Source organism: Physcomitrium patens, chromosome 19 (genome assembly GCF_059467195.1).
Source record: "Physcomitrium patens ecotype Gransden chromosome 19, ASM5946719v1, whole genome shotgun sequence".
NCBI lineage: Eukaryota > Viridiplantae > Streptophyta > Bryopsida > Funariales > Funariaceae > Physcomitrium > Physcomitrium patens.
In genome coordinates this window covers 14,348,794-14,359,024 of record NC_143428.1, presented here as the reverse complement: position 1 = coordinate 14,359,024, position 10,231 = coordinate 14,348,794, and positions in this window count along the sequence as shown.

The window sequence follows — 10,231 nt, the reverse complement described above, 5'->3', positions numbered from 1 at the left end:
ACGGAGGAAGCGCGTGTTGGGCTTGTTGGAACCTTGCTTATAGCACAAGCTCTGTCTTGGTTTACTCCCTTGTTCGAGAAGCGATCGCCAATCCTGAGCAACTTTGAAACGTTCTTGGAGGCGTTTGCAGAAGCATTTGGTGAGCATGATAAAGTTCGATGGGCTACAACAAAGATCCGATCGCTACGACAAGGAACACGCTCTGCATCAGTTTATGCCTCGGATTTCAGACAATTGGCAAGTGACATTAATTGGGGTGAAGAGGCGTTGGTGAGTCAATTTTATTGGGGCTTGAAGGATGATGTGAAGGACTTGCTGTTATCTCTTCCTGATCCTCAAACGCTCAACGAAGCTATTAGCCAAGCTGTAAAGTGTGACAACCGCCTATTCCAGCGTCGCCAAGACCAACGTCCAACACACCAAATGACTCGTTACGACGTGACTATGTCTGCAAATAGCTTAAACTCACATTCGGAGGCAACAGACATACAAATCGATACGGTGCGTGTCCGATCTCTTACTCCAACAGAGAAGAAACGGCGTATGGAGGAAGGGTTATGTTTGTACTGTGGAGAAGAAGGTCACAAGGTTGGAAATTGCCCAAAGAATCAAAATTGGCACCCTGTCAAGACTAGAAGTGCGATGATTCCGGAAAACGACGACGCCCAGCCACAGTAGGAACCGTGCGGCTGGACAATCTAATATCACGACAACAATCAGGTTCCTCCTTCTCTGTCCAACCTGCCCGTTGTTTTACAATTCTTTTGTTTTTAGGCCCTCAAAAACAAAAAAAACTTTAGCTTTATTGGATTCGGGGGCATCTACTTGTTTTTTAGATGAAGTGTTTGCTAAACGCCACAAGATCCGTTTAGTACAGAAGTCCAAACCTGTTCACGTAGAGGTGATAGATGGACGACCCTTATTGTCAGGCAACGTTACCCACGAATCAGAACCTATAGAAGTGGTGTTTAAGGACCATAGTAGTCACGTTATTTTTAATATTATTAGAACCCCATCAAGCCCTGTTATCCTTGGTCTTTCTTGGTTAGAAGATCATAATCCGTCCATTGATTGGAGGCTACGAAGGATAACATTTCCTAAAAAAAATAATAATAAACCTGTTGGTAGAACCTACATGAAGAAATGCATGTTTATTGGAGCGAAAGCGTTCCTAAAATCGTCCAAGGAAGGTGCACCATTTGTCATTTATGCAGCTCCAACTAGCGGCGAGAATATCTCAACATCGAATATACCAGAGCAATATAGGGATTTTGAAGACGTGTTTCAAAAGAAGAACGCCGATATACTGCCGGAACATTGACCATACGATTGCGCCATAGACTTAGAGGAAGGAGCGCAACCACCTTTTGGTCCAATATACAACCTATCGCAGACGGAGTTGGCAGAATTGCGGAAGTACATCGATGAGAATCTAGCCAAGAATTTTATTCGACATTCAAAGTCGCCAGCTGGAGCACCAATCCTATTCGTGAAGAAAAAGGATGGCTCACTGCGGATGTGCGTGGACTACCGAGGACTCAACAAGGTGACCAAGAAAAATCGCTATCCCTTACCTTTGATCTCCGGCCTCTTAGATCAACTTGGACGTCCAAGGATTTTTACAAAGATTGATTTAAGAGGAGCCTACAACCTTGTGCGAATCAAAGAAGGAGATGAATAGAAGACAACCTTTCGTACAAGGTATGGCCATTTTGAGTACAATGTCATGCCTTTTGGTCTTACCAATGCTCCAGCGGTCTTTCAGCATATGATGAACGACATCTTTCGGGAGTACCTCGATGACTTTGTTGTCATCTATCTGGATGATATTTTGATATTTTCCAAGAATGAAGAAGAACATGAGAAGCACGTTTGTTTGGTTCTTGAAAAACTACGCAAACGAGGACTCTATGCCAAGTTGGAGAAGTGTCAATTTCACCAGAATGAGATGGAATTTTTGGGCTTCATTGCGACTACAGAGGGCTTGAAGATGGATCCAAAAAAGGTAGAAGCAATTATATCTTGAGAAGTTCCGAAGACGGTTAGAGATGTTCAGTGTTTTCTTGGATTTGCTAACTTCTATCGGATCTTCATCAAGAATTATTCTCAAGTTGCTGCACCACTCACGCGTCTAACAAGCAAAGACAAGCTCGAATGGGGATCACAAGCAGCAAAAGCATTTCAAGATCTCAAGACGGCATTCACTACGGCTCCAATCTTGGTACACTCTGACTTTGCAAAGGCTTTCTATTTAGAGACGGATGCTTCAGATTTTGCTTTGGGAGCTGTGCTTTCATAGATAGGCATAGACAAGAAGCTTCACCCAGTTGCGTTCTATTCACGGAAGTTCTCTGCTGCTGAGATCAACTACGAGATCCACGACAAAGAGCTGCTTGCTATAGTGGATGCCTTCCAAGAGTGGCGTCACTTCCTCGAAGGAGCTGCACATCCAGTGACTGTTTATACGGACCACAAGAATTTGGAGTACTTCATGACAGCTCGAATTTTGAATCGTCGTCAAGCTTGATGGAATATGTCTCTATCACAATTTGACTTTATTATCACCTACCGCCCTGGAAAACAACAAGGATTATCTGACGCATTATCGAGGAGATCGTATCTTGCGCCAAAGGCTGGAGAAGCAGCGTTTGATCAACAATGTACAACATTGTTGAAACTAGAAAAATTCAGGATTTTTGCTACTGTTGCAACTATCGATGACGGCTTCCTCAGCGAGGTATGTACTGCGACCATTGAGGATTCTATAGCTCTTGACATCAAACAACGTATCGATAATGAAAAGTTTAAGGTGGAGGGAGATCTTTTGTATTTTGAGGAGCGGTTGTATATCCCGAAAGGACCAACTCGACTCCGAGTACTTCAATCTCGCCACGACTTTCCAACTGCGGGACATTTTGGATTCAACAAGTCTTTGGAGCTCATTTCACGAGATTTTTGGTGGCCTCAAATGTGGAAGGATGTGAAGGAATTTGTCCTTTCTTGTGATGTTTGTTCAAGATCCAAGATCCCTCGACATCGTCCGTATGGACTTCTCCAGCCATTGCCTATTCCGCACCGACCATGGTCTTCAGTTTCTATGGACTTCATTACGGACCTACCGCCATCGAATTCATTTAACAGCATCTTTGTTGTGTTGGATCGATTTACAAAGATGGCGCATTTCGTGCCTTGCAAGAAAACATCGTCAAGTGAAGACACCGCAAGACTCTTTCTTGATAACATATATCGTTATCATGGCCTACCAGATGATATCGTGTCGGATCGAGGTACTCAGTTTGTATCCAAGTTTTGGAGGTCCCTCTTTGAGATATTGAAGGTGGATATTAAGCTCTCTTCGGCTTTTCATCCTCAAACTGACGGTCAAACGGAGCGGGTGAATCAAGTTTTGGAGCAATATTTACGATGCAGCATCAACTATCAATAAGATGATTGGACTGCATATCTACTGCTTGCTGAGTTCGCATACAACAACACTCTTCATGCGTCAACTCAACAAACACCATTCTTCTTCAACTACGGATATCACCCCAAGCTCGATTTATTGAGTTCTTCAGCAAATAACAACCCAGCAGCTGAAGGATTTGTGAAGCAACTATCGGAGCTTCAAGTGACGTTGAAGCTTCAATTGCAATCTGCCCAAGAGAGTTACAAGGCATCTGCAGATAAATATCGAAATGAGGCGCCTACTTTTAAAGTTGGAAGTAAAGTATGGCTTCTTCGAAGGAATATGAAGACCAAGCGGCCATGTGACAAATTGGACTATCGGAGATTAGGGCCATTTGTTATCGAGAAGCAGATCAATCCGGTGGCATATCGTCTGGAGTTACCAGCTACTATGAAGGTACATCCAGTCTTTCATGTATCTTTGTTGGAACCTTATCGAGAGTCAGCTTTTCCCCAAAGAGTACAAAGTCCGCCACCAAGTATCGAAATTGAAAACCATGAGGAATACGAGGTCGAAAAGGTACTAGATTCACGGCGTAATAGGATAAAATTAGAGTATTTAGTGCATTGGAGTGGATACGACATCAATGAACGAACGTGGGAGCGTGCCAAAAATCTTGCCAATGCACCAAAAAAGGTACAAGAATTTCATCAACGATATCCTCATAAACCTAAGCCGATTCAACGATAGCTTCTTGTTGAAGCTTGCTCATCAAGTAGCATAAAAAGGGGGGAGGGCACCTCCAAAACCCATAGTTCGATAGTGTAGAACTTTGTTAGCAACTATAGTTTGCTCTCATCATTTTAGCCTTTGGACATGGATAGTCAAGATACTACACTTGTTATGTCATCTCAAGCGACTAGCTCACGAAGACGACCACGAGATGAAGAACCGCCTGCACCACGACGACGTCGGAGGATATCGAGCAACAGATCGCTAGTAATTGTATTTGAGGTCGAGCCTGCCTACGACGGTCAGCTAGAAGGTGTGTTTGGAGGACAGTTTCACAATGAAGACACAGAAGTCCACGCTTGGTCAGAGGTTGAAGGTGTTAGTCACTACCGTTGGCTCCAAGGGCCGATGAATCATTTGCCTCGCGAATAACAATTGGAATTCATAGCGAATGTGATGCGACAGATTTTCATTTTCTTGCGTTGGTATTGACTGATAACAACATTGCTTCTCGGAGACCTCGAAGTTAGAAGAGGAGGTGATGTCATGGACATATATTGGAAGATTTTTCAAATATTCTTCTAGAATATTCTCTAAAGATTCTCTAAAGATTCCTTTAGAAGGTTCTAGAAGATTCTTATAATATTCCCTAAAGATTCTCTTAGAAGGTTCTAGAATATTCTTAGAAGGTTCTAGAATATTCTGATAGATTCTAGGAAGTTGCTCGAGAAGTTTCCTAATTAGTAGAAGTTGTTGGAGAAGCGTCCTAGTTAGCGGAAGTAGCTCGAGAAGCTTCCTATTCAGTAGTATATATAGGAGTCGAGGCTGAAGGGTTCTTCAGTCTCGACAACACATCTCTTGGAGTTCTAGCTCACCTTTCTGGTGTTGTTCTTGTACTCATCTGTTTAATCTAGTTCTGCGACTTCTTCTTGAACTTCTTGTTAGATTTCAAGTCTGTATTTTGTGTCCGTGACATCCGTATAGATTTACGGTACATTGTTGCAGTCGTTTATATTCCAGCAGTCAAAAACTGATAGACTGCTTGACTATCGACAAATCTCCATACTACCTTCTACAGCCAAACGCCCGACGCGTTCTCGAGCAAGAAAGCACGTAATACGACATAAGTGGTGAACCCGACGTGAAAGCTTGAGGTAGAAGGTATTGGATTTCGGTTGATTTTATCTTTATTTTTATGGAAAACGAAAATAAAAATTTTGAAGGATTTTTGGGAGAAGTTTCTGATAGGGAGTCTTCTAAAGGACAAGGTATGCACATGGATCCGTCTATTGCTAGTTTGTTTCAAGCCTTCTCATTGTCAATGCAGCAACAGCAAAGCAATGATCGAAAGGAAGCTTTGGCAACCAAAGCATTGCAAGCAGTGGTCAATAAAATTGATCAATTTGATGGGAGGAATATTTCAAGGTATTTAAGATGTTATGTTCGTGAAATGGAATTAAATCGGGTTTCTGAGAAGAAAATGGTTGCACTATTTGGACTTGCCACGATACCGGAGATAAAGAACCACATTACATCGATTACGGATCGTTGTGGGAATTCATGGGAGGATTTTTTACATGCATTGAAAGACGAATATTTCTTGGAAGATGCTGATCGCGTTACTAAGAAGCTGTTTCTGGGATGGATTGAACGGCCCAATAAGAATTTGCAAGCAACAGAGCTACTAAGGGAATTTGAGAGGCAGTACTCTCAATTATCGAAGGTAGAAAAATTGACATTGGAGCCGAACAAAGTTGATCTATTTCTTCAAGCTGCTGATGGAGAATTGCAAGAGAAATTAGAACCCCTTCTTGAAGACAAAGAAGAAGATGAAGGATTGACAACGAAGTGGAAGAACGTTGAAGATGCGGTGGGGTTGCTTACAAAAAAAGAAAGGAGGAAGGATAGGAGCAATATTCCAAAAACAGTACAAGCACCCAAAGCTCCAGTACGTACAACACCACCGACAATGCCTACAGTTCAACCTTCGACATTCTTGTTAAAGAAAGCAGATATGGGTATGGAAGAAATTATACGAGGAATGCGAGATCTTCAAATCAAATTGGCAAGACTTGAAGAGAATACTTCTATAAACAATTCGAAGAATGTTTCAAAACAAGGATATGTACAAAGATGCATTTGGTGTGATGATGCTTCACACACTAGAAAAGATTGCAATGAATTTAATAATATGATACGGTAGGGAATTATTTGCTGGAAAGATGGGAAGATAGCATTGAAAGATAGGGAGGATCTTCTTCAAACCAATTTTGGCAAGGGAGGAATGAGAGCATTGGTTCAAGATTACTTAAAAGAGCATGAAACAGTAGTACAAGAAAGTGCAAGTTATGGTGCTAGAGTAGATGATGAAATTGGTGGAAGTACGGAAACTAGTGAGTTTTGGGCTTCTACCGTTTCTACAATGCAAGAAGGGAAATTACCTCGAGAAGCGTTATTGAGAACTGCAGCTACAATACGAGGAAGAACAGGTTGGGAAGATCCTGTTGAATCTCTTTCAGTTCATGCATATATTGCTAAGAGCCAACATGAAGCTTTGATGGAAGAAAAAAGACGAGGAAATTTTGATGATACTAGAGAAGGAAATTCTTTTAAGAGGCAAACTCGAGGAGACAAGGCTCGACAGGCAACTTCACAAGAATTGCCTGTAAAGGATACCTCAGCATCATTGGGAGAAAAAACAACGGAGACAAAAGATAAGGGCAAATCAATTGCTTATAAGCTACTTTCTGATATTGAAGCGACAACAAATTTGAAAGGGGTGTTGGAAGAACGTATATTAAACGCTAAGGTGGAATTCACATTGAAAGAAGTCTTGGAAATTGCAAAGAAGGAGTTTCATGATGTTATCATTGACAGCATTAAGCGAAAGAGGCAATTAATGAGCGAAACTGGAATGAGTCATGCTATTGATGCAAGAATATGTAGAGATGAAGAAGAGGTTGATATTGGTTACAAACAACCAACAAATGAAAAGAATGGGTATAATCAGCGAGTACATTTTGAAGATTCTAGTGACAAGGAAATGGAAACTTTGAGCCATTATACTCGAAAGCATTGGGCAAGGGCAACTACTGAGGTATTGGTGAATGTAGGAGATATAGAAGAACCAATAGTTGCTTTGGTGGACCATGGTTCTGAAATAAATCTCATGTCTAAAGATCTTTATAAGAAGCAAAAATGGCCAATTGATATGGAACATGGATGGGCAATACGAGCAGCTAATAACACACGAGGCGAATTATATGGAGCTTGTCCAGATGTCAAAATTCGGATTGGGGATGTTGCGACGGAGCAACATTTCTTCGTTCAAGATACAACGTCTTATCCGTTGATATTAGGACAACCTTATATCATGGCAACACGGATGGAAACAAAGGTACTTGACGATGGTTCTGCTTATGCAAGGGTACGGAGCGAAGATGGGAGGAAAGCTGTACAATTTCTAACAGTACCTCCTAACCATGAACGGAATCGGGATAGGTTGAGGGAGAAACCATTGCCAAAGATTGTTGAAGGATTTAAGGATTTTGGGGAGGTACCACTGTAAAGCGAGATTATGGAGGTACAAAAGAGGAGGTACTCTCGCGAGATGAAGGTGCCTTTGATGCGAGTTTTATTGGTATATTGGAGAATGGAAATATTATGTATAAGAAAGTTGATGATTTTAAAAGAAAAGAAAAAAAGAGATTATATGATATTGAAGGACAGTTAAGCAAGATAGGTACATTGCAAGATGATGAGAGGATTTTGGGTGTTTATGAAGAAAATGGGCTGGAAGATTCATTGGAATTGATTACATCTATTGGGTTAGGGGATAATGATAAGATTGTTGAGATTCATTCGAGAGAGGTTTATACCATGCTTGAATCTTTTCAAGCACCAGAAGTCACAGTAGAGACGAGATATAAAATGGCAGATAAGAAGGTAAAGCCTGTTGCTGGACCATTACCAGAGGATTCTAAAGAACAAATGGGAGAAGCATCAAAAGAAGCAAGTTTAAGAGATCCAATGAGTATTGGACATCAGTTTACTTGAGAGACTTTTGAAGAATTGAAGATTGGTTCTGATGGTTCTTTATTGTCGGAGGAAATTACTTGCTTCAAAAAGATGTTGGCTAAACAAGGTAGATCGTTTGCCTTCGAATCTCATGAAATTGGGTGTGTGGATCCAAATATTATAACACCTATGGTTATCTTCACTGTACCGCATGTACCTTGGAATCTAAGACCGATTCCAGTATCGAGGATACATTTACCTAAATTGGTGGAACTATTGAAAGAAAAGATAAAGATGAAAATATTAGAACCTTCATTTGCGCCGTAATCTAGTCGATGGTTTACGGTACCTAAGAAGAATGGGTCACTATGGTTTATTCAAGATATGCAGCCAGTGAATGTTGTAACTGTTAAGAATGCAGGAATTGGACCTATTGTGGATGAATTTGCTGAGGCGTTTGCTGGAAGGGCGATCTATTCAATGGGTGATTTGTATTCAGGTTATGATCAATTTCAACTTGCCGAAGGAAGTAGAGATATGACAATGATGAGGACACCGCTTGGATTGGTTAGAATGTGCACTCTTCCTCAAGGCGCGACCAACTCAGTTGCGCATATGATGAATGGGATGAATAAGGTATTGAGAGATTTTATTCCGGAAAAGACTATGCCTTTTCTGGATGATGTTCCTATAAAAGGGTGCAGAGAAGGAGACAAGGATGAAATTTTAGATACGAGGGGGTGTCGCAGATATGTTGTTGATCATATACAAGATTGTGAAAAGATTTTAACTCGGCTTGGAGAAGTTCATCTTACATTATCGGGTATGAAGTCCGTATTTGGAGTGCGAGAGGTTGTAATTATTGGACATTTATGCAGATCTTACGGAAGAAAACCAGATCCGACTAAAGTTGATGCAATTGGAAGGATGAAAGAGGATTGTGGTTCTTTAACAGAGGTTCGCAGGTTTTTGGGTGCATATGTATTTTATCGAATCTGGATCCCTCATTTTGCTCACATAGCGGATCCATTATATGAACTGTTACGCAAGGGTTACCGATTTGAATGGAAAGAAAGGCATATTCAGGAAATGCAAAGATTGAAGAAATTATTGATGTCACCTCCAATATTGAGGAAGGTTGATTATAAGTGCAATAGACCAGTGATTCTTACTGTAGACGCTAGTCCAATTACCGTTGGATGGGCGGTGGGTCAAGATGATTCGAATGGGAGTAGATTTGCAGTTCGATTTGGGGCTAAAGTTTTAAGTATTCGTCAGCGTGCATATTCGCAAGTCAAAAGAGAACTTTGGGGAGTTGTTTCGGCTATGAAAGCTGAAAAGGACTATTTGATTGGGGCAGTAGTAGTAATTGAAACAGATTGCTTGCCATTGCTTGGAATGATTATTAACTGTTCAACGCCAGATATTGCAATGTTGAGATGGATTGCTTATATTAAGTCACTAAATCCAGAATTTAAGCATATCACTGGAAAGGACAATTTAGTAGCAGACATGCTATCTCGAGCAAGATACGAGAGGGAGGACGAAATGGTTGAAGACATTGATAATGTCGGATTGAAATTCTATTCAATATCAAATCTCAACAGAGAAGACAAGCTATTTCTTGAAGAAGCTTATGAAGGAGAATTATTGGATATTGGTCATTATTTGAATACCTTGTCTAAGCAGGGGAATTGGTCTACAGAAAAATTCAAACAAATAAGAAAAAAAAGCATATGGATTTTTACTTCGAGATGGATTCTTATGGAAGAGACCGAAGAAAGGAATTGGGATGCCACAACGAGTGATAGGCAAAAGGGAAGAAAGACTAGAATTATTAAAGGAGTTTCATGATAGTTTATGGGCAGGGCATAGAGGAATCTGGGCTACTTTTGCTAAACTCAAGGAACGATATTGGTAGAAAAATATGTATCGAGATGTGCTCTCATTTGTAGAGTCATGTGAAATCTGTCAATCGTATTCTAATATCCGACATCGAGATGGTCTTCATCCTACGTATCCTCTGGCTATACATTTTAAATGGGTTGTTGATTTGGTTATTATGCCAGTTGGGTT